General features: G+C 46.9%; 1 protein-coding gene and 2 pseudogenes across 1 annotated transcript in view; 2 read left to right on the top strand and 1 right to left on the bottom strand.

Moving 5' to 3' along the window:
* The window catches only part of Samtor (S-adenosylmethionine sensor upstream of TORC1), a 51500-nt gene that overhangs the window by 15687 nt on the left and 8726 nt on the right, over nt 1-27087 (top strand). The gene's annotated exons all lie outside the window — the stretch shown is intronic.
* Nucleotides 16294-17526, top strand: LOC146174061 (uncharacterized; annotated as a pseudogene).
* On the bottom strand, nt 17721-20949 carry LOC146174060 (uncharacterized; annotated as a pseudogene).

Raw genomic sequence — 27087 nt, 5'->3', positions numbered from 1 at the left:
CTGTTTGTGATTTATGATTGAGCGAATGAACTTTTATTAGTAGGGGAAGGCCTTGGGGCTGTAGTTGGGGGTTGAGGAAAAAGGGGAAAATGGTTGGTGAGGTAACAGATCAACTCGAAGTCATAAAGGCACAAGTCGGAACCAAGCTTGGAGAAATCGACTAAGTAGGGTGCGAAGCCCCACCCTCATTGCTTGTGTAAGGCCACCTCGTCTACCGCAGGCAGCAAGACCCTCCTTAATCCTGTGGAGGCCGAGAGAAGGAAGTTGATCGAAGGCAATAGTATCCGTGGGCATGCCATGTTTGATAAACAAGGCCTCCCTGCCTTGGTCAAAAAAGGAGCAGTACCGTATTAAGGCATTGCAAACAGTGGCGCATAATGGAAAGGTGAATGCAGGTATAAGTTCATTCATATTTTATGCATTGTCATGCAGAGATGTATTGTTTCGATCTGAGCACTATTCACAGCTTTGTTACTAGGGCCATTGAGCAAGTTCCAAGCCTTACAGAGAAGCAAGAGCTCTTAGAGCAGGGACAATGGTTTTTGGTTTCTTTTTCAACCCAGCTTCTCCTCGCCCCCTTCCTCCCTTGAAAATCCCTACTGGGCAAGCTACTGGACTGAGCTGGGTAGCTGGAGACTCCAGAGATGCAATGCTATGTAGTGCCCGATGCAGAGGGGGCGATTTGGTCTTGGGCAATGTCAAGGAGCAGTGCAATTCCTCTGCATTTTGTTGCGAAAGCAACACTACGCTAGTCTTCGAGCCCATTCGCATGGCACAGCGTGGGCCAAGCTGCGCATGCGCAAGGAGCCGTGTGACGTCAGAGGCAGCAGCTGGTGTGTCCGAGCTGCCGTCACGGCTGCGCGCTCCTCCGGTGCCGGAGAAGTGACGTCATAACCGCAGCTAGCGCCAGCTGCGCATAACTCTCTCTGTTGATTGTGCGGAGAAGAGGTGTGTGTGGTGTATACCGTATCAATGCGTGTAAGGGCCGCACTTTCTTTTTTGCAGATCTTCGTCCAATTTTAGGAGTGCGGCCCATACACGCGACACTCGAAAAAACATTTTGTTAAATTAACAACAGACCAATTGGTGAATGTGCGGCGTTTATTTAACATTCAATCGTCAATCGCAGAGTCTTCGGACTCCAAGCTGGCGCTGTGGTCTGGTGCACGTTCACCCCACAATTCATTGTCTTGAACCCTGTCTAAACTCTTTGAAATCCCGGTCACCGTGAAACTCCGAGATACAATTTTCGTAGACACGGAGTTCCACGTCGCCAATATCCAGCCAAGCACAGTCTCAAAACGAAGACGGGGTGGCCAGAGCTGGCAATAGCGATGCCGATATGGATTGCGGAAGCTCGCAGCAGAGGGAAAATATGATGAGACACGCAACTGCTGGCGCCATCCGTGGACGGCATCTGGAAGCTTCTGCGCGAGTGTTTGGGTGTGGCCCTTACACTTTTATATATATATATATATATATATATATATATATATATATATATATATAAAAAGTGTATGGGCAAATATATTTACTGTCGATGACCGATTTTTCGGACATGCTTGATTATTCGGACTTTTTCCCGGCCCCAGGACATACCTTATAAAGTCAATGTATTATGCTGCTCAAAGTTTCGGACACTATAAGGAGGGCTATTCGATTTTTCGGGCATTCCAAGCGTCAGCCGGGCCAACTGCCACACATTTTGAGCGGTGTCGCCGCCATTTTGTTTGTTTACTTTTTCCTTCGATAGCCTCGAAACCGGTGCCGGCCTTGCGTGCCGCTCCTCAGCTAAACTGACGCTGAATCGAGGCTATATTATTTGCCTAGCAGCTTCCATTTCCGGGACAAGTCGCTGCCCACCGTGGTTGCTGCCGTCGCTGCTCGCCGCCGGAGTGCATTTTTCTTTTTTTTTTTTTCTTTTAGCGTGATCGCTTTGACTGCCTGTTCCTCTGTGTGTTCGCCGTGCGTTGCAGAGCGGAGCAAGTAGGCCTAGCCGTGGTCGTGCTGATGCGAGAACTATGTTGTGTCGCTACTGTGGCTCGCATTTAATTGAATCGGCTTCAGTTCTTCAAAAAGCTGTTTCTCGATTTTATAAGGAGTTTTTTGGGTTTTTTTTCGTGCAAAGCGGTAGCGAGAAGGCACTCAACGGAGTCGGTGTTGTGGTCCAGTGGTTGGTGGTTGTGGTGTGCCTCAACAGTGGGAAAACCTACTCTGTCGATTTGTTTGGGGCAGTTAGTATGCTCGCCGATGCGTGGAAATCTGTAGCACCCACAACGCTGTGCAATTGCTTCCGTCACGCGGGATTTGTGCTGAATGACGAGTCGAGTCGGCTGCCTTGGACGAGGAGAATGTGGTCGAGCAGCTGTCAGGCAGTGAGCAGCTCATTCACGACCTTCGCACTGCTGGTGTCGAAATTCCATCGATTGTCTCGTTTTCAGAGTTCATAGACATGGACCATGAGTTGGAACTGTCCGCTGGGCTCACAGATGCAGAAATTATTCGCCATGTGCTTGTGGAGTCTGAGAGCGATGACGACGACTAACCTGCAGCAGCGCAGCCGACGCAAGCTGAGCTGATGCAAGCGAAATTCAGGCGAAATTCAGGCGGACCTGTTAGCACGGAAGCGAAGCGTGGTGCAGAAAAGCATTCATGACTTTTTCCGGCCTCAAAGCCAATAATAGGCAATAAATTGAGTTTTTTTGCTGCACATTTGTTTTTTTGGACTGCCCGATTTTTCGGACATTTTCGTGGTCCGTTGAGGGTACAAAAAAATCGGTCGTCGACTGTATATATATATATATTTGCTTCGGGAAAGAGGTGATGCGGCCCATACACGGGTGCGGCCCTTACACATTTTATATACCAGAACCGACCAACTATGGAGAAGGAGAGCCCGGCCGCTGCTCAGCGCGTAGCCTAAGCTATCCTAAGCATAGCCATGCAGCTGTTGCCTCAACTAGATTTAACCGGAGTTGAACCACTGCCAATTTTTTTATTCGTGGTTTTTCACTACCATAGTATCACTGGAGGTCGTAATGTTTGTCCCTAACATTGTCGGTGTGATTAAAAAGTGAACCATCACCAGAGCCCCATGCTCATTCCCAAAAATTGTTACAGTGATGCTTTCCACTGAGGCCGAAAAAGGTATCCACTGGTTTTCTGTGCTGATCCTAATTGCTCGTTGAGTGCTATACAAACTTGAGGAGCAAAGTTTTGTTATGTTTCGGAAGACCATTCCCATCAACTTGTGCATAACAGTACCTTGCAGTATCCTACATTTGGCTCACAATTAAAAGGTGTCCTAGAAACCTAGACTTGTTTGCCCTTCCAACCACCCCACTTTGTTTCTATTGCAAAAAAAAAAGATATAACTGTGTCTAAATTATATGTCCGCCTAAAGACAACTTATTAGTTTTCCTGTGCAGAATGCTAGTGGTTAGTTCTGTACAGTGTTATAATTCTGTGACGTATCAAGTAATCTGCCAAAGGATCGGGGAAATAGCTTCTGTTTCGAAGATGCATAGCACACGCCCAGTTTGCAGGGTGAAAAGATGAACATTACTACTGACTTCTAACATGTCTGCTCACTGTTTCATAATAAAATATTACCTCCCGCGTTTGTTATATAGCGTAAAGAAAACATCTTATCTGCGACGAGAAGAATGTGTGGTTCTCCTGAGACAGAGAAGTCACTCCTAGCTGCGGGACTTCCTCAGAGAAAGCTTTGTACACGCAGTTGTGTACATAACGCGTCAAAGGGCTGATGTGAACTTCCACCACACCGCACAGCACGCGAGCATCTTTTCTGCGTCTCACTTCGACAAAAATGCAGCTGACGTGACCGAGGCTCAACTACCATTGCGTCCAGCCAGACAACATGCGCGACACAATGAGATAGTGTTGTCCGTGGCGGCTGGTACAGTCGCCGACTGATCTTTCGGACAGGAGCTGAAAAAGTGTCAGGGAAAACCAGGCATTCCGAAAAAAGAAAAATAAGTTCACAATAAAGCCATTATTGTATTTACCAAGCAGCGTCATTGTTCTGTCTGGTTCCGCTACGCTTACTGGCCCATCTTCTGTGGGGCGGAGCTCCATCACCACCGTTCAACGGAACCGGCAGCTGGGGCCCACGGCAAAGGCTGCGAGATTTCGGGGAGTAACGGGTTCGTTAACTCCCCACAGCTGGCGTGCCTGCTGTCGAGAGTATAGTGTGTATGCGGGATGCATGCTACACGGGTTCGAAGTTGTAGAAAAACAAAATCTCATAGCTTTTAACCTGCGATCGAGAGAAAAAGTGCGGAAAATGAATGAGGAAAGTTTCAGACATCCGAAATTTTTGTGGGTGTTGTACATGGACTCTACGAAGCGCATTACAATGCCATGGGAGTGTCCAAGCTGTTCCAACAAGTTGAGGTGCTTATGCTTTCGCTGCCAGGCATGGGAAAGAGGACACCATCAGTTTGCACAAGTTTCCTGCGATCGAAAGTAGGAAATGGATGCGAAGTGCAACAGGCAGATGGCGACAGATCATCGTCGCGAATGGCGTCGCACTTCTGCATTGAAACTTGATTTGTTCATTTATGGTTCTCGATTCTCATTGTTTTTCTTCAGTCGGGAGGCGTAGGATGAGAATAAACGCCTGTAGCTCGCTCACGTTTCGTCACACTCTCAGCATTAAAACCTTAGGTGTGTTCTGTGCATGGGATCTGGATTCTAACGGAAGAAAGGCGCTGTCAGATTTAATTCTCCTGCTCTGCAATCAAAACATCTCTTTATGCATCAAATAATTGCATAAAAGCTGCGGCATTGTCACCAAGCTGCCAAGTGTGACGATGCCAAAGCAGCATTGGACGTGGGGAGCAGCGTGACACATAGGTTTTGCTTCACTTTCACTTTCTCAACCATCAACTAGTGACTGTTTCAACATTTCCTCTTATGGATAACAAACAACATTTATGCACGCAGTTTATGTGACTTCTTGCACATGGCTGCACTGCACACATTTTTGTGACTCTACCACCACCTTTTATGCCGTGTGGCAAACTCAGCGCCATAAATAAATAAATACTCGCCAGGCAAAAAAAAACAACACAAAAGCTTTCTTAGCAAAAGTAGCGCGTACGCTTTTGAAATATTCATGCATACAAGTTGGTTTCGGAGGCAGCATCGCTTGGTGCGGTGTAGGCACGTTGTGCTTTTTTATCCTACGTCCCCGCTGTGCCGCTGATTGCAGCGCTATCTTTGTTTACAACCTCGTTTTTTATGTATGCCTACTACTGGTGACTGCATAACACTGCTCTGGGGCTGCCTCAGTGATGATAGACAAGGGCTCAATGCTCACTGGCAGAAAGAAGTGCAAGTCGACCAAGCGTTGCCATGTCTGCCTGAGCTTTTGTACTCGCTGCAGTGGGTAGAGACCGAACACAAGGAGCTTGTGGCCCTGACGGGTGGGCGGCAAAGACTTCAGCGCGCGTTTTGAAAAGCCAGTGCCACACGACAAGCACCGCCCACCTAGCTGTAGGACTTATCAGCAGCTTGGAGGAGTGTACTGTGGTGACGTGTGGAGAGTGTAATCCTCACGTGTGTAAGCGACTCGAACCAAAGCAGGGCCAAGCAGCTGAAGAAGGAGGGGCTCAGAAATTCCTGAAAAATCTTCTACGCCTCAGTAGGGATGCATGTATCTTAGCAGGAGGAGGAAAGGTTGTCAGTTTTATCAGGCAAGTCTTTCTCATCACGAAGTGACGAACAGATTCAGTGTAATGTATAAAGGGCATGTTGCATCTGTTGGTTGGTTGGTTTGTGGGGTTTAACGTCCCAAAGCGACTCAGGCTATGAGAGACGCCGTAGTGGAGGACTCCGGAAATTTCGACCACCTGGGGTTCTTTAACGTGCACTGACATCGCACATTAAAGAACCCCAGGTGGTCGAAATTTCCAGAGTCCTCCACTACGGCGTCTCTCATAGCCTGAGTCGCTTTGGGACGTTAAACCCCACAAACCAACCAACCAACAGATGCATCTGTGTCTAGGGCAGAGAATTAAAGGCCTTTGCTGATTGTCAGAGAGGTTCCTTGCACTTAAGTATCTGTTGCTAAAGCTGTTGTCATCTTCACCACTTTGCAGACACGGTCTTTGTAATGTACATGGCCCACTGGTTAGGGCACCGAATGCTGCGCCGAAGAATGCGGGATGGAGTCCCAGCTCCAGCAGCTGTTCTTCAGAGGAGTTGAAAAGCAAGGTGCCCATGTGCTGCGACGTCAGTGCATGCTAAAGAAGCCCGGGAGGTCAAAATTTCCGGAACCCTCCACTACAGCGTCCCTTATTGGCTGAGTCACTTTGGAATATTAAGCACCCCACAAACCAAGCCATCTTCTTTCAGTCATTTTTTCTTCTGTTTGAACTCTCTTCTTTCCATACATCACTGGTGATGGGTTAGCAAGAGCGAGTCGACAACTCTGCACATTTTTCTTTTCGCTCCTCCTTCAGTCGCAACATCATCGGCGGTCAGTCCATGCCGCAGTCGACTTCACTGAAGGGGTCCTACTGCTGGAGGAAGACCGGTGGTGCACGACTGTGGACCTGCGACGGAGTGTGCACCACTCTCCAAGACAGCCACATCGTGACTCTCCAGTTGTCGGACTGTCCCAGTGCCCTGTGAACGATTGGATCCTTATTTAGTTTGCCTCTTGTACACCAGTGTGGCACGGTTGAAAGTCCTCTATATTATAGCCTTTGGTTAAGTGGTGCCTTGCATGCATCGCATTGTTTTGAAAGCCGCTACTATGTATGTGTTATGTATATGATTAGTATGTGGTCTTTTGCTTTAGGTATTGGCATAGAGTCTGCATATTTTCAATCATTTCGTAGCTCGACTCGCTACAGAGACTTGCTAAATAGCAGACAGAAGTCTTAAAACACCATGCAGCGTACCTCGCAAAAAAAGTGTTTCTCTTGTTTTCGGCCCCCAGAAATTTTCTAAGATCTTTGTTCAGCCATAATAACAGAACAGGGGTAACATTAAGAGATAGAAAGCGTGCAGAGTGGGTCAGAGAAATAACTCAAGTTAACGACATTCTAGTGGAAATTAAGAAGAAGAAATGGACATGGGCAGGACATGTAGTGCGAAGAGAGGATAACCGATGGTCGCTGAGGGTAACAAACTGGATTCCAAGGGAAGGAAAGCGTAGCAGGGGGCGGCAGAAAGTTAGGTGGGCGGATGAGATTAAGAAGTTCGCAGGGGTCAAGTGGATGCAGCTAGCACAGAACCGGGTTAAGTGGAGAGATATGGGAGAGGCCTTCGCCCTGCAGTGGGTATAATCAGGCTGATGATGATGATGATGATGAATAACAGAACAGCGAAGTTAATTTTTTATGCTGTCTTTCAACTGCTAAGCGTTTTCGGTATTGTTTTTTCTTTTTTTTCTTGCTTTTTTTTTTAGGTGATCTGTTTTCTCTATTTTTTGAAGATCCACCTGTTGTCATTTTTTAAGTGCTCGAGAATGAGGACAGGTTTCTTTAATAAGCCACGCGCGTCAACCATGGGCATACCCTTGACTCGGCAAGCAAGGCGAAATCAAATACATGTTCTGTCCACGGTCTCTAGTACAGGGACTTCACTATCTCTTGAAGAGAAGGGGGCCAGATGTCCTTCCTTTTTCTTTGTCGAACAGTTTCGATAGGGTGTGCGAACATTTGACACTACAAATAGTTTCCTAACGGCATTTTCTGTTCAGTTTGATTTGCACCACTCTTTCGTTGTTCGAAGTACTTTTCAAGCCTTGGAAGTTCAGGAGCTATGAATGTTTAGGCCTTCTGATCGCAGCCTCACCTTCACTTCTGTCTTGCGTGGTTCCACACACAAAACCGCCCTTTCTAGCATGTGGCACGTGTAGAAACACGTCATATTTCTTATCACGCCCTGGTCCGTTGACTTTAGGGCCTCAGTCGTGTTGGGGGGAAGAAACACCAACCTTGTTGCTTTCATGTCTACGTCGACCTCAGCGCCGAGCAGTTGTCGACGACAAGAAGGATGTGTCTGCTGGCTAGTTCCTTTCTTCTGTCGAACTTAAGTACCGTATTTACTCTCATATAAGTCTACCCTTATACATTGGGCTCGCCAAGGAATAGGAAAGAATTATTCGAATATAAGTTCACCCATATCTTTTGAAAAACTGAGAAATATGCACACGACAAGCCTTTATTCAAAATAGACTTGGCCACTAAATTTCGCTAGTCGCTGTCAGAAGCCACATCCTCCTCGGAACTGTTTTCCTCTTAGGATGCTTCTCAGGTGACCTCGGCATCCCTAATGACGTCGTCCTCGCTGCCGTCGAGTGCATTAGAAAGGCAACAGTTTTTGATTCCTGTCCTGATGATCTCCGCTGGAAGATCCTCCCACGCATCCTTGACACATGTCGCCACTTTACTGAGCGGGGCCTTCTTGCAACGTCCTATTAGCGTCATAGCTGCATTGTCCTTCGCGAGCCATTCTTTGTGGTATTTGGAGACGTGGTCCTTAAAGGTTTGTTGAGGCCAACATCCAATGGTTGTAACTAAGACATCATACTGCCAAGTATGACGACCATGTCCATGCCTGCGTTCGGCTTGGGCTTCCTTGATGCCTGGTCAAATGTGTCGTCTGAACGAGTCCAAGACAAGCATGTTTGGAGGGCCCTAGTCAGCACCTGGTCGCTTCATCCAAAGTCTGGAACCATTCTTTAAACATCTTCTCGTTCATGAATTTCTTTTCATTAGCCCGGATGATCACTTTTTTCGAGAATTGTTCATTCTTTGCAATTGTCTTTCGGCGGAACATGATGTATGGTGACACTGCAGTAGCATAACAGTAAATCGCGTCTACTCGTGGCCAGTCATTAACAGGCACATGTCTTCTGCCCCCTTCGTTGTTGCGGGCGTACGACTGGGCATGTCAAAGCATACCAGTGTTTGGTCAGCGTTCCCAATCTGGCCAAGACTATAGTTCTTTTGATGGTGGAGTACAGGACATGATTGTCACAGAATCGCCATAGGAACACTACGCCTTTACAGCCAAGAATGCATTGCTATCCCCGTCTACAAGGTACTTGACGTACCGAACACTGTGAAGGTCTTCGCTTATACTGAAGATCGCCAAAGCTCCGCCTACCTCCATGCCACTACTCGGAGGTTTGGGCAAGTTTAGCATTCCACATAGCATTGTTCCAGCTTATGCTCTCTTTCCAATGCATGTCAGTGCATAAACCAGCCTTACATTAGCTTTGAACAATCCAGAACTTGCGCTTTTAGGTCTCTCAAACAAACCTGGAGCGAGGCACTTCACGCGTTGTAGAATGTAAACACAAGTAACAACAGCACATTCTACTGTGTTCTCAATGAGTTCCAGGTCTCCTCTACACTCTCTGCAGACACTGATTCTCGTGAAGGCACTTTGCAGAAGGTCTACATTTGCTATAGCGTAGCTGCTGTCGCCGAAGACAACAGTTTGTCCTTACGGCGACGCAGAAAAATTAGAAAACTTACTCATCAAAGTCTTCGTAGAATGGGTGCTCTGGGTCTTGTTTTTGTTAACAAGCGCCAAAGTGTGTCGATTCCCATGAAAATGATGCTTCTTACGGTGTTTACTTGTCCTCGTAATCACAGTAAAGTAATTTGCCACCTCAACACCATCAAAGAGGCTCTGGGCAACTCAAAACCCCATGGAACCAGGGAAACTACGTCTCACACATGAGAAGAACACTGCTTAAAAGCCACCCAGAGTTCTGTAAATAATACCATGTACGGTTTTCGTTGCCAGACTGCGTTTTAAAATACGTGAACCTTCGAGCAAAGTGTAGTGTTTATTCTGGATAAATTTTGTTTGGAACTGAAACGTGACTGATGCCGAGGTTCTACCGGGTCCAAGAAATGGAACACTGCTGCTTGCTACATGGTTGCTACAGACAGAAAACAAAAGGGGCAGGGAGATAACAAGTAGAATGAATGCATATAGGTGAGATAAAGTAAGCCATTTAGACACAACGTTAACAGCAGGGACTCCATACTTATTTGGACAGCCATACAGCCACAGCTCTATGTAACATGTGCACAGATTTGTCATAGCTGCATATATTTATGCTCGCTTATTTCGCCCCTTGTTTCCTTCAACTTGCTCTAGTAATTAGAGTACCGTTGGCCTTTTTTTTTTTAATGACCTCCTTTCACATGGAAGTGCAGTCTAGTGACGTAAAACCTTATTACGCCTTCAGTGAGGCCTTCAGCATGAACAGGGCAACCAACTTCTTTGTGCAGTCTACTTCTAACCACTTCCACCTTCCTTGTCCATAACAATATCAAGAATGCTTTTGGAATATAATTCGTTGAAGCTAAGGTATTCTGGGAAGAGATTTTCAACACAGAGCCATAAAGTTTCGCTAGCGGGTACAGCAGTCCTCCGCTGTCACAATATTTCGTTAGCCTCGCAAGAACGTTTTCATCGGGAGACTGCATTGCAAGCTAGGTCATGCAGGTTTGGCAATTGGTCTTCAATACACATTTTCGGGTGGCACAGTTTGCTACGTGGAAAACAAGCCTGCAGTCACTTTTAGCTACGTGCTCATCGTGGTCATGTCCAGACATGCAAGCTAAATTCTGTTCCACAGTTGAGGGCTTTGACAGTGCATTTGAAGGTCGCTTATCTGGACATGCTTCATCACCTGATGTCTTCGAAATGTAGCAGGGAATCTAGCGCAGTCTCAGGGTGATTACCTTGCAATAAACATTTTATGAGGGCTTAAAATGAAAGGCTATTGTCTAGGATTAAAAATTGGCTTGGAGTAGGGTGCTGGTTGCATCTTGTAGACTACCTTGTGATTCCAACCAGGTTCTCTAGAGGATCTTGGCTAAGATTTGAAGTCATCAAATATATGTGCTTTAGATTCTTTTTCAGGTATGCCAAGAGATGAAGTGTGCTGAACATAGCCACACTCAAAAAAACCTAGTAGTATTGTATTCTTCCGTAGTAGTATTGACTATAATAGATACAGTGTAGACCGCTTATAACGTAAGTCGCGGGAGTTGTGAAAATGTGCGCTATAAGCGGTACCGCGTTATAACCAAAACATCGCGTTTTTAGGCTGTTACGCATGTGAAATCGAGCAGCCTACCTTTAAACACAATTTATTGCACATTTCACATACACACACACACACACACAAAACAATTGCAACTCAGCAGGAACAATGTTTGTCACAAGTGAATTATCTGCAGAAGAATGCGGTGATCTTCGTCTGGCGGCGTTTTTTCACTGCACTCCGAACAATCTAGTCTTCAACAAAGCTTAAGCACTGAAGCGCCTTATCTCTCAAGCTGTTTTTCACGCAGTAAATTTTAACTTTGTTCAGACATTCTAGCGCGTCCTTGCAAGGCACATCAGGCATCGGGTCTACATCGTCGTCGTCAGATTCATCTTCGGTCGCAAGCTCCACGCCACTGCGCACCGCTTCGACAATCGCATCGTCCGCGCTCACTTCCTCGCAGACAGCCAGCTCAATTTCGTCAGCATCGACATATTCTTTAAAAGTGTCTGTCGCGGAAACAAAGTTGCTCTCAATGAGGCCGGACCACACGTCGTCAGCATCGACTGCCTCATCGACAACATCGCCCTGCTCCTCAGCTTCAAGAGCCTCGGCATTGTGCATGAAGCCAGCCTTCTGAAAGCATTTGCTTATCGTTGTGGCCTTCAACTGCCACCACGAAGCAGCAACCATGTCAATTGCTCCCCTTAGATGCACCTTGAGGGGCTGCTGCTGCTGTATCCTCTTCAGTCCCAAGAAAGCAGTTTTCGTGCGATTTCTTTCAAACTTGTTTATTTGCCACTTCTAGGCACAAATGACCGTAGAAAAAAAAGTAAAAAAAAAAAAACTAAGGGAAGTGGTGAAACTTGGCTGTACCCGATCGGGGACTGTGGGACTCAACGGGTGTGAAAGTCCAAAAAGCAGTTGCGGTTTTGCAAGCAGAGAAATATGCCGCATTTGATGCATTTGACTCTTGATTTGCCGCTGCAACCTGGATTTCGGCATCTATTGTGGGATCCGAGCTTGTGGTGTTCTGGAAAGTGCCCCGTCCTGTCATATCTGATGTCATCCGGAGGTAGCGGAGTGATCTTGCCACGCTGTGGTGTACTTGGCTGCGCCTCTTCATCATCACTTTCGGCTTCCTGATCTCTTGGTCTTTTAGATCGCCGTGTTTCCGCTTGAATTAAGGCAACAGCAATGTTCATCTTGAATTCCAGCAGGTCGAGCCGCTGCTGCTTTGGGGTCTCACTTTGTTCACAACCTCTTCTGTACTCAATCCACCCGTTGCAACAGGCCATGTCGAGAAACTGTGCGAATACACGGACCGTCCACTTTTTCATTCTCATAGAGATGCGATAGTAGGAGACGAACCGGTCAATCAGGTCAACTCCACCCATGTACTGGTTGTATTTCGCCACCGCATCCGGTTGCTGCACTTTGACTTTTTTTTTCTGATCTTTACACCATCTTTGGCAGCTTCCTTCTGGTGCGACGGCAAACGCAGTGGATAACACTAGCACAGATTTATTGTCCTTCCACTTGACAATGCACATTTTATCGTCACTGCGTACCTTAGAGACTGAATCTCCGCGCTGTATGTCTCGGTCCTGCAGCATTGCGGCCGCAACTCCGCCAGTTCGGTTTGCCATCACTGTTCCAGTTAGAAAAACATTTTGGTCGACCAGGTGCTCAGCAATCTTGAGGCCTGTGAAATACCTGTCCGTGAAGACAAAAGTGTCTCGATCCCGATTTAACGTTTGGACAAGTTTCTTTATAACGCTTCCTCCGAGACCAAACTCCCGTATGTCGTCATCAGGAACTGTTCCCTTGCCAACATAAATGACGAAGTCCAGCACCAAGCCGTCTGGGGATGCCATTACAAAATTTTTAAGCCCTACAGGATTTGGCTTTGAGGGAACGCACTGCCGCACAGGGCACCTTCCAGAAAACGGTATCATCTGCTCATCAATGGACACCTCACGAGATCGCGGTAGCTCAATGCAGGCTTTCCGGAAAGAGGTGATGATGGGCTCTACCAGAAACAGCCTGTTCTTTTCCTGTTCTTTTTTCGGTATCGACAGCTTATCCACGAAGTGCACGTAGTTCCTAAGCTCAAAAAATCTATTTCTGGTCATTGCCTGAGCAATGAGGTCGATTCTGAACATTCGTGACCAGTACAGCCGAACCCTTGGTAGCTTTAGAATTCCCATTGCAATGTGGATGCCCACAAAAACCTTCAGTTCTCTCGCATCTGTTTGCACAGACCTCCCTCTAGCCTGAACTGAATACAGGTTGGTCTGGAAGGCACATTTTTCCCAGAACTCTTCCGGAAAGTACTTAAAAAAAATACTTCAGCGGAGTGTCGAAGTCTTCGTGTCCCTGATTCATCAGCATTTGCTCTTCCTCCATCGTCATGGCAGGAAACCTGATTCAAAAGAAAAGAAGGCGCAATTAGGCGCAAAGAGTTATTTTTTCAAAGCGCTTTATTTTTTTAACGTGCGTCAAGAAATAAAAGAAACACGAAAACACTTACGTTCCATTCGTCCACTTGAACTTAGTCTGTCCTTTTCGTCGCTGGTCATTTGTGACGGCCGGGCTGTCTTCAATTTCTGCTTCTGTGTCGCTATCTTCGTCCGGGGCGTCGATAGAGTCAAAACTTTCGATGTCCTCTGAATCTGACAGTTCAGCGTCACTTTCTTGAAGAATAGCCTGAATTTCATCGTCAGTCAAGTACCTCGCTGAAAACAACAATGCAACAAGTGTTAAGACCCACAGTCCCCGTTCGGGGACATCAAAGTTCAACAGCATCTAACGAGAAACAGCAGCAAAACATGCACACTAAAATTGCTCCAAATTGTCGACCCACCTTTCAAAATTGACGGGAAGTTCTCTAATTAGGAAGACAGTTAATAAAATGTAAAAAAAGAAGTACTCACGTCGAGGACGACAGCGCCCGGCTTTGCTGGGAGATGCTATTTCTGACAGCGCTTTTTTTTGCTCTGGCTGGACTAGGAGCGCCATCTCACGGAGGAGAGAGAAAGTATGATCTCTAGAGGCGGGAAATGTGAATTTCGAGTTGAGACGCGCGTTTGTTAGTTGAGTGCCTGCGCTCAAACCAGTGTCCCCGATCAGGGACAGAGGGACTGAAGAGGCTAAGTTCAGCAGAACTCTCTCGCAAAGGCGTTTTTTGTACAGTGCCTTTACAGTGGCGATGACGCCCTGGTCAAGGGGCTGACTTTTAGCGGTAGTGTTAGCAGGCAAAAATTTCAAGTTGACTGCAGTCAACATTGGCTGGATGTTATGAGCTGTGCAATTGTCAAGGATAAGCACAACCCGCCGCTTCTCTGCCACCATATCTTCATCAAACTTACAAAGCCAGCTTGTAAAAAGCTCTTGCGTCATCCACGCTTTTTTGTTGGCTTTGTATGTCACTGGCAGGTACTCACTCTTTTTGAAGCAACGCGGCCTCGCCGATTTGCCAATTACGAACAAGCGACGCTTATCGGTGCCGTCCATATTTGCGCAAAACAACACTGTGATACGCTCCTTCGAAGCCTTGAGGCCAGGGCAGGGTTCGCCTCTCAGCGCAAGACTGCGATTGGGCAGGAGGTTGTAAAATAAGCCAGCTTCGTCAGCATTGTAGATGTCCCTGTCCGCATACGACGACAACATAGGTTCCAAATTTAAACGGAGCCAGGCTGCGATGGACTCGTCGTTCACTTCGCCGCTTTCGCCGCAAACAACTTTGCAGCTGATGCCATGGCGGTCTTTGAAACGTTGGATCCACCCATTAAGTGGATTAAAGTCGTCGTGGCCTAGAAGAGCACCGAGGCACCTAGCTTTTTGCTGGAGCAGGGGGCCACTTGCTGGTATGCTCTGAGCCCTCACTTCTCGAAATGAACCATGAACCAGCGGTTGGCATCCATGGTTGCCTCATTTTATGTCGTACAGAGACATGCGGCAGAACTAGGGCAGCAATTCTTAGCCAGTCTTTCTGGCAACATAGCCAGCTACTTAATACGTCAAAGCGATGTGGCTCTTCTTTTCTGTATAGCTGCAGTGGTCACTTTGAGAAACAATAGGAGAGTTTCCTAATTCAGCGCCATCTGGCGAGTGAAGCAAGAAGCCTTTGCTGCCGCCATTAGCTTGGCGAGCCACTCCGGTAGAGTCCGTACGCGCGTATAGCTGTGACGCTATCCGCGTGGAACCGCGCGTTTTCTCCGTGTTGCCGTTCCATCGTTTCAACTGCTGCGTTGAAAAGTGTGCCAGAATCATGCCCGTGCACTGCTGTGTGCCATTGTGCAAGCAAAGAGGAGTGCTCGACGAAAAGGGCTCAAAGGCAAGTAGGCTTGTTATCAGCCTTTTTGCATTCATGCACTTGTCTCAGTTCATGCATGACCTTGTGTCTACTTCTTTTCTTTTAGGTCTCCTTCTTTTGCTTTCCGAGGGACGCTTATTGGAAGAAGAGGTGGCTTATTGCGATTAAACGCGACGAGGGCAAGTTTTTCACCATTACGAAGTTCACGAAAGTTTGCTCGAGACATTTCACGGAAGACAGCTATCTTCCGAATGTAGCGGGGAACCGGCGTTACCTGAAACAAGATGCTGTGCCGGCTGTGTTTGCCTTTTGTGCGTCGAAGCCTCCACCGAGAAGAAAGCCTCGCAGCAGACAAGCATGCAGCCTAAACTCAACCACCACCGGTGCTAGCGCCGCTACATCCGATCTTGTGCCGACCACTGATTTTGAAACCGAGCCATCGGAGGTGGCAGAAATGATCTACGGGAGCATTCCTGCCGAGGCCAGCACGTCGAACAGCATCGGTGACGACGCTACGTGCGATTGCGTGTGTTCGCGTGAGGTTGCGGATCTCAAGGAAAATGTTGACGCACTGACGGCGCACATTGAAACCCTTGAGGCAAAGCTTAAGGGCCAAGCAGAGGAACTCAGTTTGACAAAATCCTCTTTGTACAGGGCGCAACGTGAGCGTGAGCTGGTAGAAGCTAAAAATGTACAGCTTGAAAAACAAACGAGTCGAAAATTTTCTGTTGAATGTTTTCAGGACAGCCCTGAATACATGGCATTTTACACCGGCCTTCCTAGCTATGAAGCTTTTGTAAGGTTTTTTAACTTCCTTGATCCAGGGGAGAATTGCGAAAACCTTAAGGTCTGGTTAAGGAGTTATACACAGGGCTCTAACAATGCTGGAAGGTCCCATTTGCTGCCTGCCAAAGAACAGCTGTTCTTAGTGCTGGTCAGGCTTCGTGTTGGGCTGCTGGAAAAAGACCTAGCCTACAGGTTTAGGATTTCGATGGCAACGGTATCCAGGCTGTGCACAACCTGGATAAGCTTCATGTACCTTCAGGTAGGCCAGCTTAACCTTTGGATGTCAAGAGAACTTGTGAATGAATCAATGCCAGCTGCGTTTATCGCACAGGGGCACTCTAGCACTAGAGTAATCATAGATGTAACCGAATAAGGTGTGAGGTCCCAAGCTCTCTTGTACTACAGTCACAAACTTTCTCTACCTACAAGTCGGCAAATACATTTAAAGCATTGATTGCTATATCACCAGATGGGACAATCACTTTCTTGTCAAAACTATTTGCCGGATCGATTTCCGACAAGGACTTGGTGCAAAAATGTGGATTCCTAAAGCTTGAGTTTCAGCCTGGAGACACTGTAATGGCTGACAAGGGATTTAAAATAGACGAATTGCTCAACAAGATTGGTGTCACATTGAATACTCCTCCATTCTTACGTAGAGAATGTTTCACAGCAGAAGAAGTAACTGAAACACAAGAGATTGCAGCACTTAGGATTCATGTTGAAAGGCGAATTCAGCGCATCAAAGCATTTCACATCTTTGACAGGCCAGTCCCACTCACCATAGCGCCTGTCATCAATGAAATGTGGGCTGTTTGTGCATTTTTGACCAATCTCCAGAGCCCACTTATAGGGTGCGGCGATACTGAATAGTGCATTTGCACTCTTTGGTAGCCCTTTTTTTAATTATTGTATAAGTATGCATGTTCTTCCCTTATTTTCCCCTTATTATTAGTGGATACGTGATGTTACCGTATGATGTTTTATTATGCTGCATGTTCTGAGCAGTGTATCGGGTGCCTGGGCTCCGTCAAGCACAGTACATCTACCTTTTGCCCTTGCATCCAAGACCTCGTTGTGTGAATATCAGTGTCATAATGTCACTAGTATGTGTTTGGTGTCAGTTTGTAAAAAATAGTGAAGCAGTTCTGTTCTCATTTTATTGCGAAAGCAATACTACTTGCACTTTCAAGCCTTCAGCGTAGCGAGGCGGTGAGCTGCCAACTTGGGTCTCTCATTTCTCATGGGACGGTTATGTCCAAATCAGCCTGCCAGGACCCTGGCATTCACGTTACTAATATAGCCCCAATAAGGCACGTTCATAGGGCATGGTAATAGAGGGGCTTTATATGTGGGCTGGCAGGAGCTGCCAACTTGGGTCTCTCGTTTCACATGGGACGCTTATGTTAGAATCAGCCTGCCAGGACCTTGGCATTTCGTTACCCCTATAAGGCCACTAAGGCACGTTCATACGGCTTGGTTAAAGCGCAGCTTTATGTGCGGGCTGGGGAAGAAGAAGATGAAGAGAATAATTAGAAAAAGAAGAATGCTCGGTCACCCGCAGCTATTGCTTTCGCTCAATATTCGGTTCAGCAGCGTTGAACTCTTCTAATTTTTTTTTTTCAAGATCTTAGATGACCTGCAGTTTATTGTTCTGCCAGAAATGGGAGAAGGGTGTCAAAGTAGAATTTGTCGAGTTTGTTTCGGCATAGCTGCCATGCAGCTTCATCGAACCTTATTCTTTCAATCACAATAAAATGTGGCGAATAGACCACAAAGTCTGCCCAAGTGAGGCCAGTTAGTGCCATTTGTCCAAGAACTTGATAATAATAAGCATCTTGGCGATCAAGCCTGATAACACCGGTGGCATCCTTCACGAGGCATGACCCTTCTAACCTTGGAAAGTCCACATCCTTCATTGAGTAAGGACACTTAACCTCAATAATTCCATGGCTGCCTTCTTCTGGGTCCCAGACTATCCTATCTGGTGAGGCTCCCAGCCACGGGCAAGCTGGACTTACAGCAAGTCCACAGTGGAATGTCTGCACGTCGTGCTGAAGGGCCTGCATTGTCGTTGCATATTGGCGTATGGCTTGCAGCTCATTTGAAATGCCGTACCTGAAATAAGGACAAGAAAGCTGGTTCTACACTGCACTAAAAGCAACACCTCCAGTTCATAAAAGAAAGACTGCCAGTGAAAGCAGAAATATGACCATTATTAACCCACGCTGAATGAGGTTAGCTAACTTGTAATGCGTTAAAAGTGATTTTTTTACAAGACAGCATGAATGATTATGACAACCTGCTCATGGATAGGAGAAAGTAGTTTTTCATGTTGTCACAGACCAATGCCAGCAATACTATGTTTGGGAACAAGCTGGTGGTGTACGTGTTGACGCAGAATTTTCCCTTTTCCTCTATAGTTTCTAACCTCACATAGTTACGCCTTTAATGTACTGTATGCCCTTAGTGTGAATTCATATAATTGGTCTAGCTTACATTTTTTATTGTTCCTTCTCTTGTCACATTTTAGGTTTTGCGTTAATGTTACATACTAGATTATGTTACTCCCTTTGTCCACTTTTATCTTGTGTTTCTCCTTGCCAGTACTTAAAAGCTTGTTAATTATTTAACTTCTCCGAGTTCCTTTTAGATCTCTGACACCCCGACACACATGAGCGTCACACGGGCTGACCGACTTTTAAGTGTTGTCCAAACCTCGCTTTTAGATCGGGAAAAGCGTGAAGTCCCTGTGTCTCCACAGCTTACGCCTGGCAGCCAGTCGACGAGAAGTTGGTGACACATGTCTAAGTTTGAATGCGAATGTACAAAAAGGGCGACCACTGAACAATTAATAAAAGGCTTTATTTCATGCAGTGGTGTTTTGCTATTTTTTCATGCTTGGATGCTACCAGTGTTTGTTTACAGTGCTGCTGAAGACTTCATGGCCTATCAACTAGCATCTACTGGTGCCTTTCTGTCATTTTATAATGCCTTACTACAGAGTCCATACCTAGTGTCCATACTAGTAAAAGTTGCCAAAAATTGTAAAACGCTGCAACAGATCACCCTAAAGATTGATGAGCTGTAGAAGCAGTGCATGCAAGCATTACAGTGAGCACCTGTTTGCGTTTGCATTTACAAGCAAAATAGTATTTATGGATGCTTACTGGATTGCTCTTACTCGTGACAGATCCCTCTTGGCAGTCAAGTTTTTGAGACCCTTCACTGTCCAGTTCTCACGTTTCATAACTGCACCAAAGTTGGATGCAGTCAGTCGCTGACGGCGGGCTGCCTGCCATGCAGCACTCTTGTTTTGCCCACGGCTACTTTTCTCCAACTTGTGAGCCTCGGTGATAGTAAGGGTTAGAGACTGCAAAAAGAAAAAAAGGAAAATATGCTTGCACAGGTAAAAAGTAACATTTACCAGATAGATTGTAGCAGCAGCTGTACTTCTAATACTTTCATATTTGAGAGAAACGTTAGTTTGCTGTGCACTATGGTTGACATGCATATCCTCATATGTTTGCGCTGGGTGAGCAGTGACGTTCAGCACTTTACCATATTTAGATGAAGCCCTGTGTTTGCACTCTGTATGTTATGTGCATTTAAGAAAGATAATGTTAGGAACTGTAGCTGCAGACATTTTTTTCTAACATACTAGCCACATTTGTATTACTAAAGATTGTCTTACTACAACTTCTGTATTTACCTCAAGTATGGCTTTCTGTGATGCTGGCAGGTTTTGAGATGAAGCGACATACAGTGATGTTGAAGGTATGATAGTTGGTTCTGGTGGAACGGAGTCGGCTCCTCTTGATGTGGAACCCAACTTGATTTCTGGACTAATATGAGTGGAAAAATGATGAGGCATTAACGGCTTCTGGCTCCATAACATACTGCCTTCGCAAGTTTCCCCATAGGCAGAACTTGAAGGTTTCGTGCCAGTTCTGCGAGATCTTGACCAAATTTCAGAGCAGCTTTTTTAACATCCTCTGCAAGCCTGCGAGCTTCATAAAGTCGAGAGGCCGTGGCACACTCCCTACCACCAGGCCGTACGGACCTCCAATCTACATCATCTACCGCGCTGGATGATATTTTATCCCCACGCGGTCGTCTCCACTTTTGCGGCAGCTCCGTGCAGGACAGCTCAGGCGGCGGTTCTTCATACCCTTGCTCTTTGAGCAACACAAGTAACTTGAGCAGTGCCAGAGCATGGTGACACACACCACTCTCCCGCGCAGCGCACTCGCATGTGCAGCCGTCGATGAAACCATCTTGCGTTATCACAACACTGACTTGGTATGGCGATGCAGTCTTTTTCTGGCTTCTAAAGCACCGTGCGCGTACACGCACGAACCTGGAGTCACTGCACAAGAAAAAAAAAAAAGACGAGAGTTTTTGATTGATGTTGCTTACAGCACAACCAAAGTAAAAAAAAAAATAGCTGGCACTCGGTTTAACCGGCCATGGCTGCTCTGAGTGCATTCGCATAAAGCTTGTGCGCTCTATTTTCTCACTCAGAATGAGAATGAGCATAGGCGGTTCAGCGAACAGAACGCATCTAGCATTCGAAGACGAAAAAAAAAAAAGCATAGTCGCAGAATGTGGCAGCTTACCGTATAGTGAATGGTGACGTTTCAATGGAAGCGCACTGAACGTAGCTCTCGGCGACAAACTTATGGCTGCGCTCATCGTTCCGATTGCCGAGGCTTCTGGAAGCGCTGTACGCTTGTATTCTGTCGATGGTGAGGTTCTTCGGGACAGGAGAAAGGCTTCTGGACCACGACATTACTAGCGAAGAGGAGTTATACGGTACAAATAGGCTCAACCCAGCAAGGGAGAACGCGGACGCTAGGTGAGCAGCGGCGTTCGTCGCCAAGCTAATGGCGGATGGCGTCGGCGACCAGTGTTGCCTGACCGAATTAGGAAACTCTCCTATTGAACCAATCATTTCCTTGACCTCATCAACTTTTCCTTTTTCTACCTGTTCATCTATATATGCCAAGACAGTTTTGGGAGCTGTGTTCTTCGGTGACTTTCGACTCAGCAATGATTTCACGACTGGTGCAGTTTCCTCCCCTTGGAGATTTAGCGAGGTCGTAGAATGCCATCAAATTTATGGTTACCAAAAACTGCGACACGGTCGGGGGATCGTTACAATCTGATGACTGCCTGATTATGCCAAAGAAGTTTTCAAGCTTGTCCTGGCTTGTTAGAAGGTGCTTGAAACCTTCAGTTGAGCTTAGGTACCGTATTTACTCGCGTATAACCCGCACCCCTAACTTTGAACCCCATGAAATAAAAAAAATATTCTTGTGTATAACCCGCACACTTACCTGAAAAAATGAGGACTAGGAAGTTAAAACTGAGCAAACAGTCACCATTTTAGTTTTCAAAACAAATATATTTGAAAACGACTGCCGCAACGTTGTCAGTTCTGTCGTTCAATTGTCAATCGTCGCCACTGTCACTGCTGCCGTCCGAGGCTTCATCGCCGCTCTCAAAGACATAATCATCTTAGGAACCATCTAGGCTGTTGGTTATGGCACACTTCTTGAAACTCTTGTGTACCATGTCGGCCGGGATTATCCCCCATGCATCTACGATCCACTGGCACAGCAGTGCAATATCTGGCCTTCGCACGCGTCCCGTCGGCGTAAGGGCGTAAAGGCCGTCGGCCATCCACTGGGCATATAGCCGCTTCACGTGAGCCTTGAAAGGCTTATTGATGCACACGTCGAGTGGTTGGAGCATGGAAGTCATGCCGTCAGATATTACGACAAGGTCTGTGCCGTTGTCAGCGAGGCGAGCTTTCACCGCGTCAGTGCAGTGGCCTCGGAAGGAATCCAGCACCAGCATCGAACGGCGTGCCAACAAGGCACCTGGTCTTTTTTCCCAGATTGCTTGAATCCAGTCAATGACGAGGTCACTGTTCATCCACGCGTTATCTTCCACTCGCACAACAATTCCTGGGGGAAGTGGTGTACTCGGTAGAGTCTTGCGCTTGAATATTACATACGGGCGCAGTTTGGTGCCGTCGGCCAAAGCACACAACATCACTGTGCAGCGCAGCTTGGTGTTGCCGCCAGTCAGCACACTAACAGATTTTGCGCCCATTTTTTCCAGGGTCGGGTCCATGGGCATCTCGAAATATACTGGCGTTTGGTCAGCATTTCCCAGCTGAGATAGCAAATAGTTGCGTTCTTTCCTCAGTCCGATGATGTAACATAGAAAGTTGAGCAGCTTCTCCTCGTAAGCGTCGGGAAGCCGCTGGCACATGGTGGTTCGCCGCCGCATCGAAAATCCATGCCTGGCCATAAAGCGCTGCAGCCATTCGCGGCTCCCATGAAACTCGCGTGGAATATTCATTTCCCGGGCCAGCTTCAGGGCTTGCATCTGCGCCATCTCTGTAGACACAGCGTGGCCACAACTCCTCTGCTCCTCAATGAATTTGGCAAGCTGCATCTCGAGGTGAGGGTACGCACTAGTCTTCAGGCTGCGAAACGCTCGCCTGTCCTTGTTCGCAGCTTCGAGAGAGTCTTTTTTCTTCCGCCAGTCGCGAATGCAAGATTCGTCGACATCGTTCTTTCTCGCAGCAGCTCTGTTGCCGATTTGTTCAGCAGCGGCGACGATCCTGAGTTTCTCCCTCGTCGTGAATGATTGCCGCCGAGACACACTCATGATGCCTAAACAAGGCTGGCCAACTGTGCAAACTGGGCGTACAAGAAACGGCACCTTACTCAAGGCCCATCAACGTCTGAACAAAGCGTATGCAAAGCGTGCGAAAAGCGTGGCTGGCGTAGCGCTATAGACTAAACAGACCATGGATGTGGATCTGGCTATGACCTGCGTTGGCCTCTTGTTGGCTGGATGGATGGATGGATGGATGATAGTGGCTTAGCCCTTTGTAACGGGCGGTGGCTTGCGCCCCCTAGCCTAGGATTTCCCCCCCCCTTTTTTTTCCCTTAATTTTGTTCGTATTGTGAACTGTAATTTGTCCCTCTTTTATAGACTTACTCGTCCCTAGCCCTTTTCCACCAATCTTCCAACCTACTCTTTGTCACCATTACCCTTCTCTCATCCAGCCGTCCATCCTCCCCTGCAAATCCCAGGGCACCCACTATATCTATCGTTGCGTCTTCGGCAATGTCCGGGCGAAGTGTTCTGCACCGCAAAACGATGTGCTCCGTGGTCTCCGCTTCCACGTGGTCTTCTTCCAGTCCATACTGGCCTTCAGTGGTCAAAAGGATGGTGCAATAATAATATGCACTGCAACACACGTTGATATCGATGGGGATGCGGACTATGCACGGCAGGCAGCGCGTTGCCGTGAAGCCGACCCGCTGAACCCCCTTTCTCTGGAATATTCGCGTATTACACACACCACCACTTTTTAAACACATTTTTTCAATTTTTGGTGCGGGTTATATGCGAGTAAATACGGTAAGTTAGGAAGTCCAGCATACTTTTAATTGTCACCCTTAATCCTGCAGCTGTGCTCTCAGAAAGAAATCAGCCGCCAACAGGCTTCACGCAGTCTTCCCATTTGTCCAAATATTTCAAGAGTTCTTCCAAAAACATTTGATTGCCACTCTTGGTTCTTAGTACATTGTTGTTTGTTCTTGACGTCATTACACGAATGAGCCTGTTGAGTCACACCAAAAAGTCTTCTCTAGTGTGCACTGATTGGTACACGGACGTTATTTTGTCTTTATGGAGGACAATTCCTTTGATCACCTCATCCCCGAAAAGTTGGAAAGGCAAGGTATACTTTCATTTTTTCAAAGGAATTTGGTTTTACATGTGCAAGCATAATGCTTGGCATTGCCTTGAGTGGCACATGTTCGCTATCTACTTTCCATGCAGCCTCAGTTATGCCACAGTGGATGTGTCCAAATGGTGTGATGTAACCCTTGCTGACAAAGCCATTCCTAACATTCTTGACTAAGTGAGGAAAATCAGATACAAAATAAAGTTGCCTTCGATAGTTGAGTGGATGCTTCACGCTGCTCCTCAGGCAATGAGAACATTCTGTGGAGAAAACATTGCAGCCTGATGTCACGATTTATATGAAGCAGTTAGCAGTAATTAAAATCAGTGAAACCAAGATTGGCAAACGATAGCTCTGTTTTGCTTGGTTTTGCTAATACCACGCGTCCAGACATCAATCATCTCGCACCCATCACTCAATCTTTAATGTTACTGAGGATCAATCACCTTTCAAGGTGATTGACAGGGTCATTGGCTCCCACCATGTGGAAAGTGGTCTGTGGCATTAAGGTGTACTACAGCCGATTGGCTAGGCACATGGACGTTCGTTCTAGCTGGGACAGAGCACCAAAACTCATTTATATTTCGAAGGCTACACTGGACTTGTTCGTCATAAGCGAGCGTTCGTCTTAAGTGGGGTCGCTGGTCTGCAGTTCAGTTAGACCGCATCTCTCAACTCAGGAGTGACTATTCTATGATGCAATGGACAATTATGGTTCAGACAACAAGCTGGACCTATGAGAATGATAATCGCATCTCTCAACTCAGGAGTGACTATTCTATGATGCAATGGACAATTATGGTTCAGACAACAAGCTGGACCTGTGAGAATGATATTCTTGATATTCAAACTCCGAAAACAAGTATTGGGCCTTCACTGGCAGATGTCGCGAGGTAAGCCCACGAAAATCAAAGGCGTGCACTTCACTATCACGAATGTGCACAGATTGTCGCATTCACAGTTTCCCACGATGGCTTGCCAGATCGTGCATTGCTCCAGCAGCTCGCGCAGTCACATCTGCTGTCTGTCACGACAGTTCAGCTCTGCACATTTGATCAGAGTAATTCAGCAGTGTATCAAGACAGCACACAAACATACCTTCCAAAACACTGTAAAATATTAAGCCACAAAATATAAAGTTGAGAAAACAAATGAAAAATTACTAAGCTGAAGACTGAGCCGCTGTAGCACACATTTCGGAACCCCAATACTGGCGATGCTATCTCCCTCTCTGACCTCGATGCTGAAATCATGCTGTTTTCTGGCAAATGTTCCGACAATTGCTGCCCGGATTGTTGTCTAGCGGTTACAGGCTCTCCGGGGCACTTGGCTGCGCATGTACTGAATTTGATGTACCCCTCTCAATCTCATCGGTGCTCGGGGCGGCACTCCTCCATGAAAGGTCTGGCTCGGATAGATGCCTGGCACCGTCAATATTCCTGATATTCAAATCGAACACTTCTCCCTTCGAAGCACCTCTTCTGCCATATTGTAAGGCATATCAACCTGATCCTATCCTTGGGCAATATTTTGACGGATCAGTCCACAAGTTAAATGGCTTGGTGTCGGCCAGTGAGTTGTGACATTGAAACCAGGACTTGGTTAACGACAGAGATGTTACAGCTTGTGTCTCAAGACATTTATCTTCTGCCCCGCGATAAGGCCCTCAATGAAGGAAAGGATCCCAGGCACTTGGGCCTAGCTGGCACTCACCACAGGCACGAACTGCCAATCTTTCAGCTCTAAATAGCCGTTCTGAATGCAGACCAACATGCCTTTCCGTGCCTGGCGTGCCCTGTTTCCCTGCACGAGGCTTCTCCGGTTCTCCTTACAATGCACCATGACGTACCCTGGTCATGCGCAAGTGTAGCAGCGTAGTAAGGGTGATGTGGACGGTGGGGGTGGCTTTCCCAGGTGGCCCTTACGGGCAGCATCAGACGTTTTCTAGACATGTCGCGCCTCATTTTTCAGGGCACGCTTGCCAAAATAGGTGGCTCCCCTGACAGTTACATAGTTATCTGCATTTTGGAGCAATTCCTTGGCATCACCTGCCATTTTCTCTTTAATAAAAGTAGTCATCGCAGGCGTGCAGTTATCCAGAAACTGCTTTGTCAAAAGAAGGTTTTTGATACCCTCGTAGGTCTTCTCAGACTAGGAAAGCTGTACCCACCTCTCCCAATAATTCTCCAAACAAGAAAAGAATTGGGACGGAATTTCATGTTCGTCGGGACCTTCTGCCCTGAATTTCTGCCAAAACTCCTCCTTTTTCAAGCAGAAATGAAGCAAGAAAGCTTGCTTGACCTTGTCATATTCTCCCACATCTGATACAGGCATGCGGCCAAAGATATTGAATGCCTCCCCAGTGAGGCATGTGCTGAGAGCTGTAGCCCACTGGTCTCTCAGCCACTTCTGTGCCTCTGCAACTAGCGGGAATCGTGTCGGGTAGGAGTCCAAGTTGTCCATCTCGTCATTAAACGGCACCATGAGACAATGGGGACTGACACCTGTGAAACGCGATGTCGCTTCACTTTCGATTGAAGCAGCCTCCAACTCATCACTCCCGCTACCCTCGCTGCTCGTTAAATGAAGTTGCAGCTCCATGTCCATCTCTAGCTGCCAATGAGCAGAGTGCGTCTTGTCCCTTTCTTCCTCATCATGAAACCACTGCTTCTCTTCATGTGCTCATGGTGCATTTCTTCATTTTACATGTACATATGGTAACTTATACGGTCATCCCTTAGGACTTCTTCCAGCATAGTTCTCTCTAATCCAAGCTGCTTTCAAGATTAATTATCTTTTCCAAATCTGCCATAGTGCCTACGCTACCTGGCTCTCAATTCTGACAGCATGCACACACTCACTTCAACACTATGCCTCACGGCCAAGGTCAATCATGGTCAGCGATACCTGTTGTGGACACCAGTTTGTCAAGATATTGGTGGGTGGCTGGTTGGTTGGTCGGAGCTGAAATTGTAATTATTTGGGTCAGCCTGCCCACCATTGCACTCTCCGTACTTTGGAGGGGGTGGAGCAGCTTGCAAAATGACAGATTCAGACTGCTGACCGGCCATAGGGGCCGCGCGTGATTGACCGTTGGCTGGAGGCATGAATATATTCAAGAACGGTGGTAATGAAATTTACTTACATACACTCACA

The sequence above is a fragment of the Amblyomma maculatum genome, chromosome 11 (assembly GCF_055883805.1).
Source record: "Amblyomma maculatum isolate TAMU_Amacu chromosome 11, ASM5588380v1, whole genome shotgun sequence".
Taxonomy (NCBI): Eukaryota; Metazoa; Arthropoda; class Arachnida; order Ixodida; family Ixodidae; genus Amblyomma; species Amblyomma maculatum.
The sequence above is the reverse complement of the archived record's forward strand: the minus strand, read 5'-3'. Positions and strand labels throughout refer to the sequence as shown.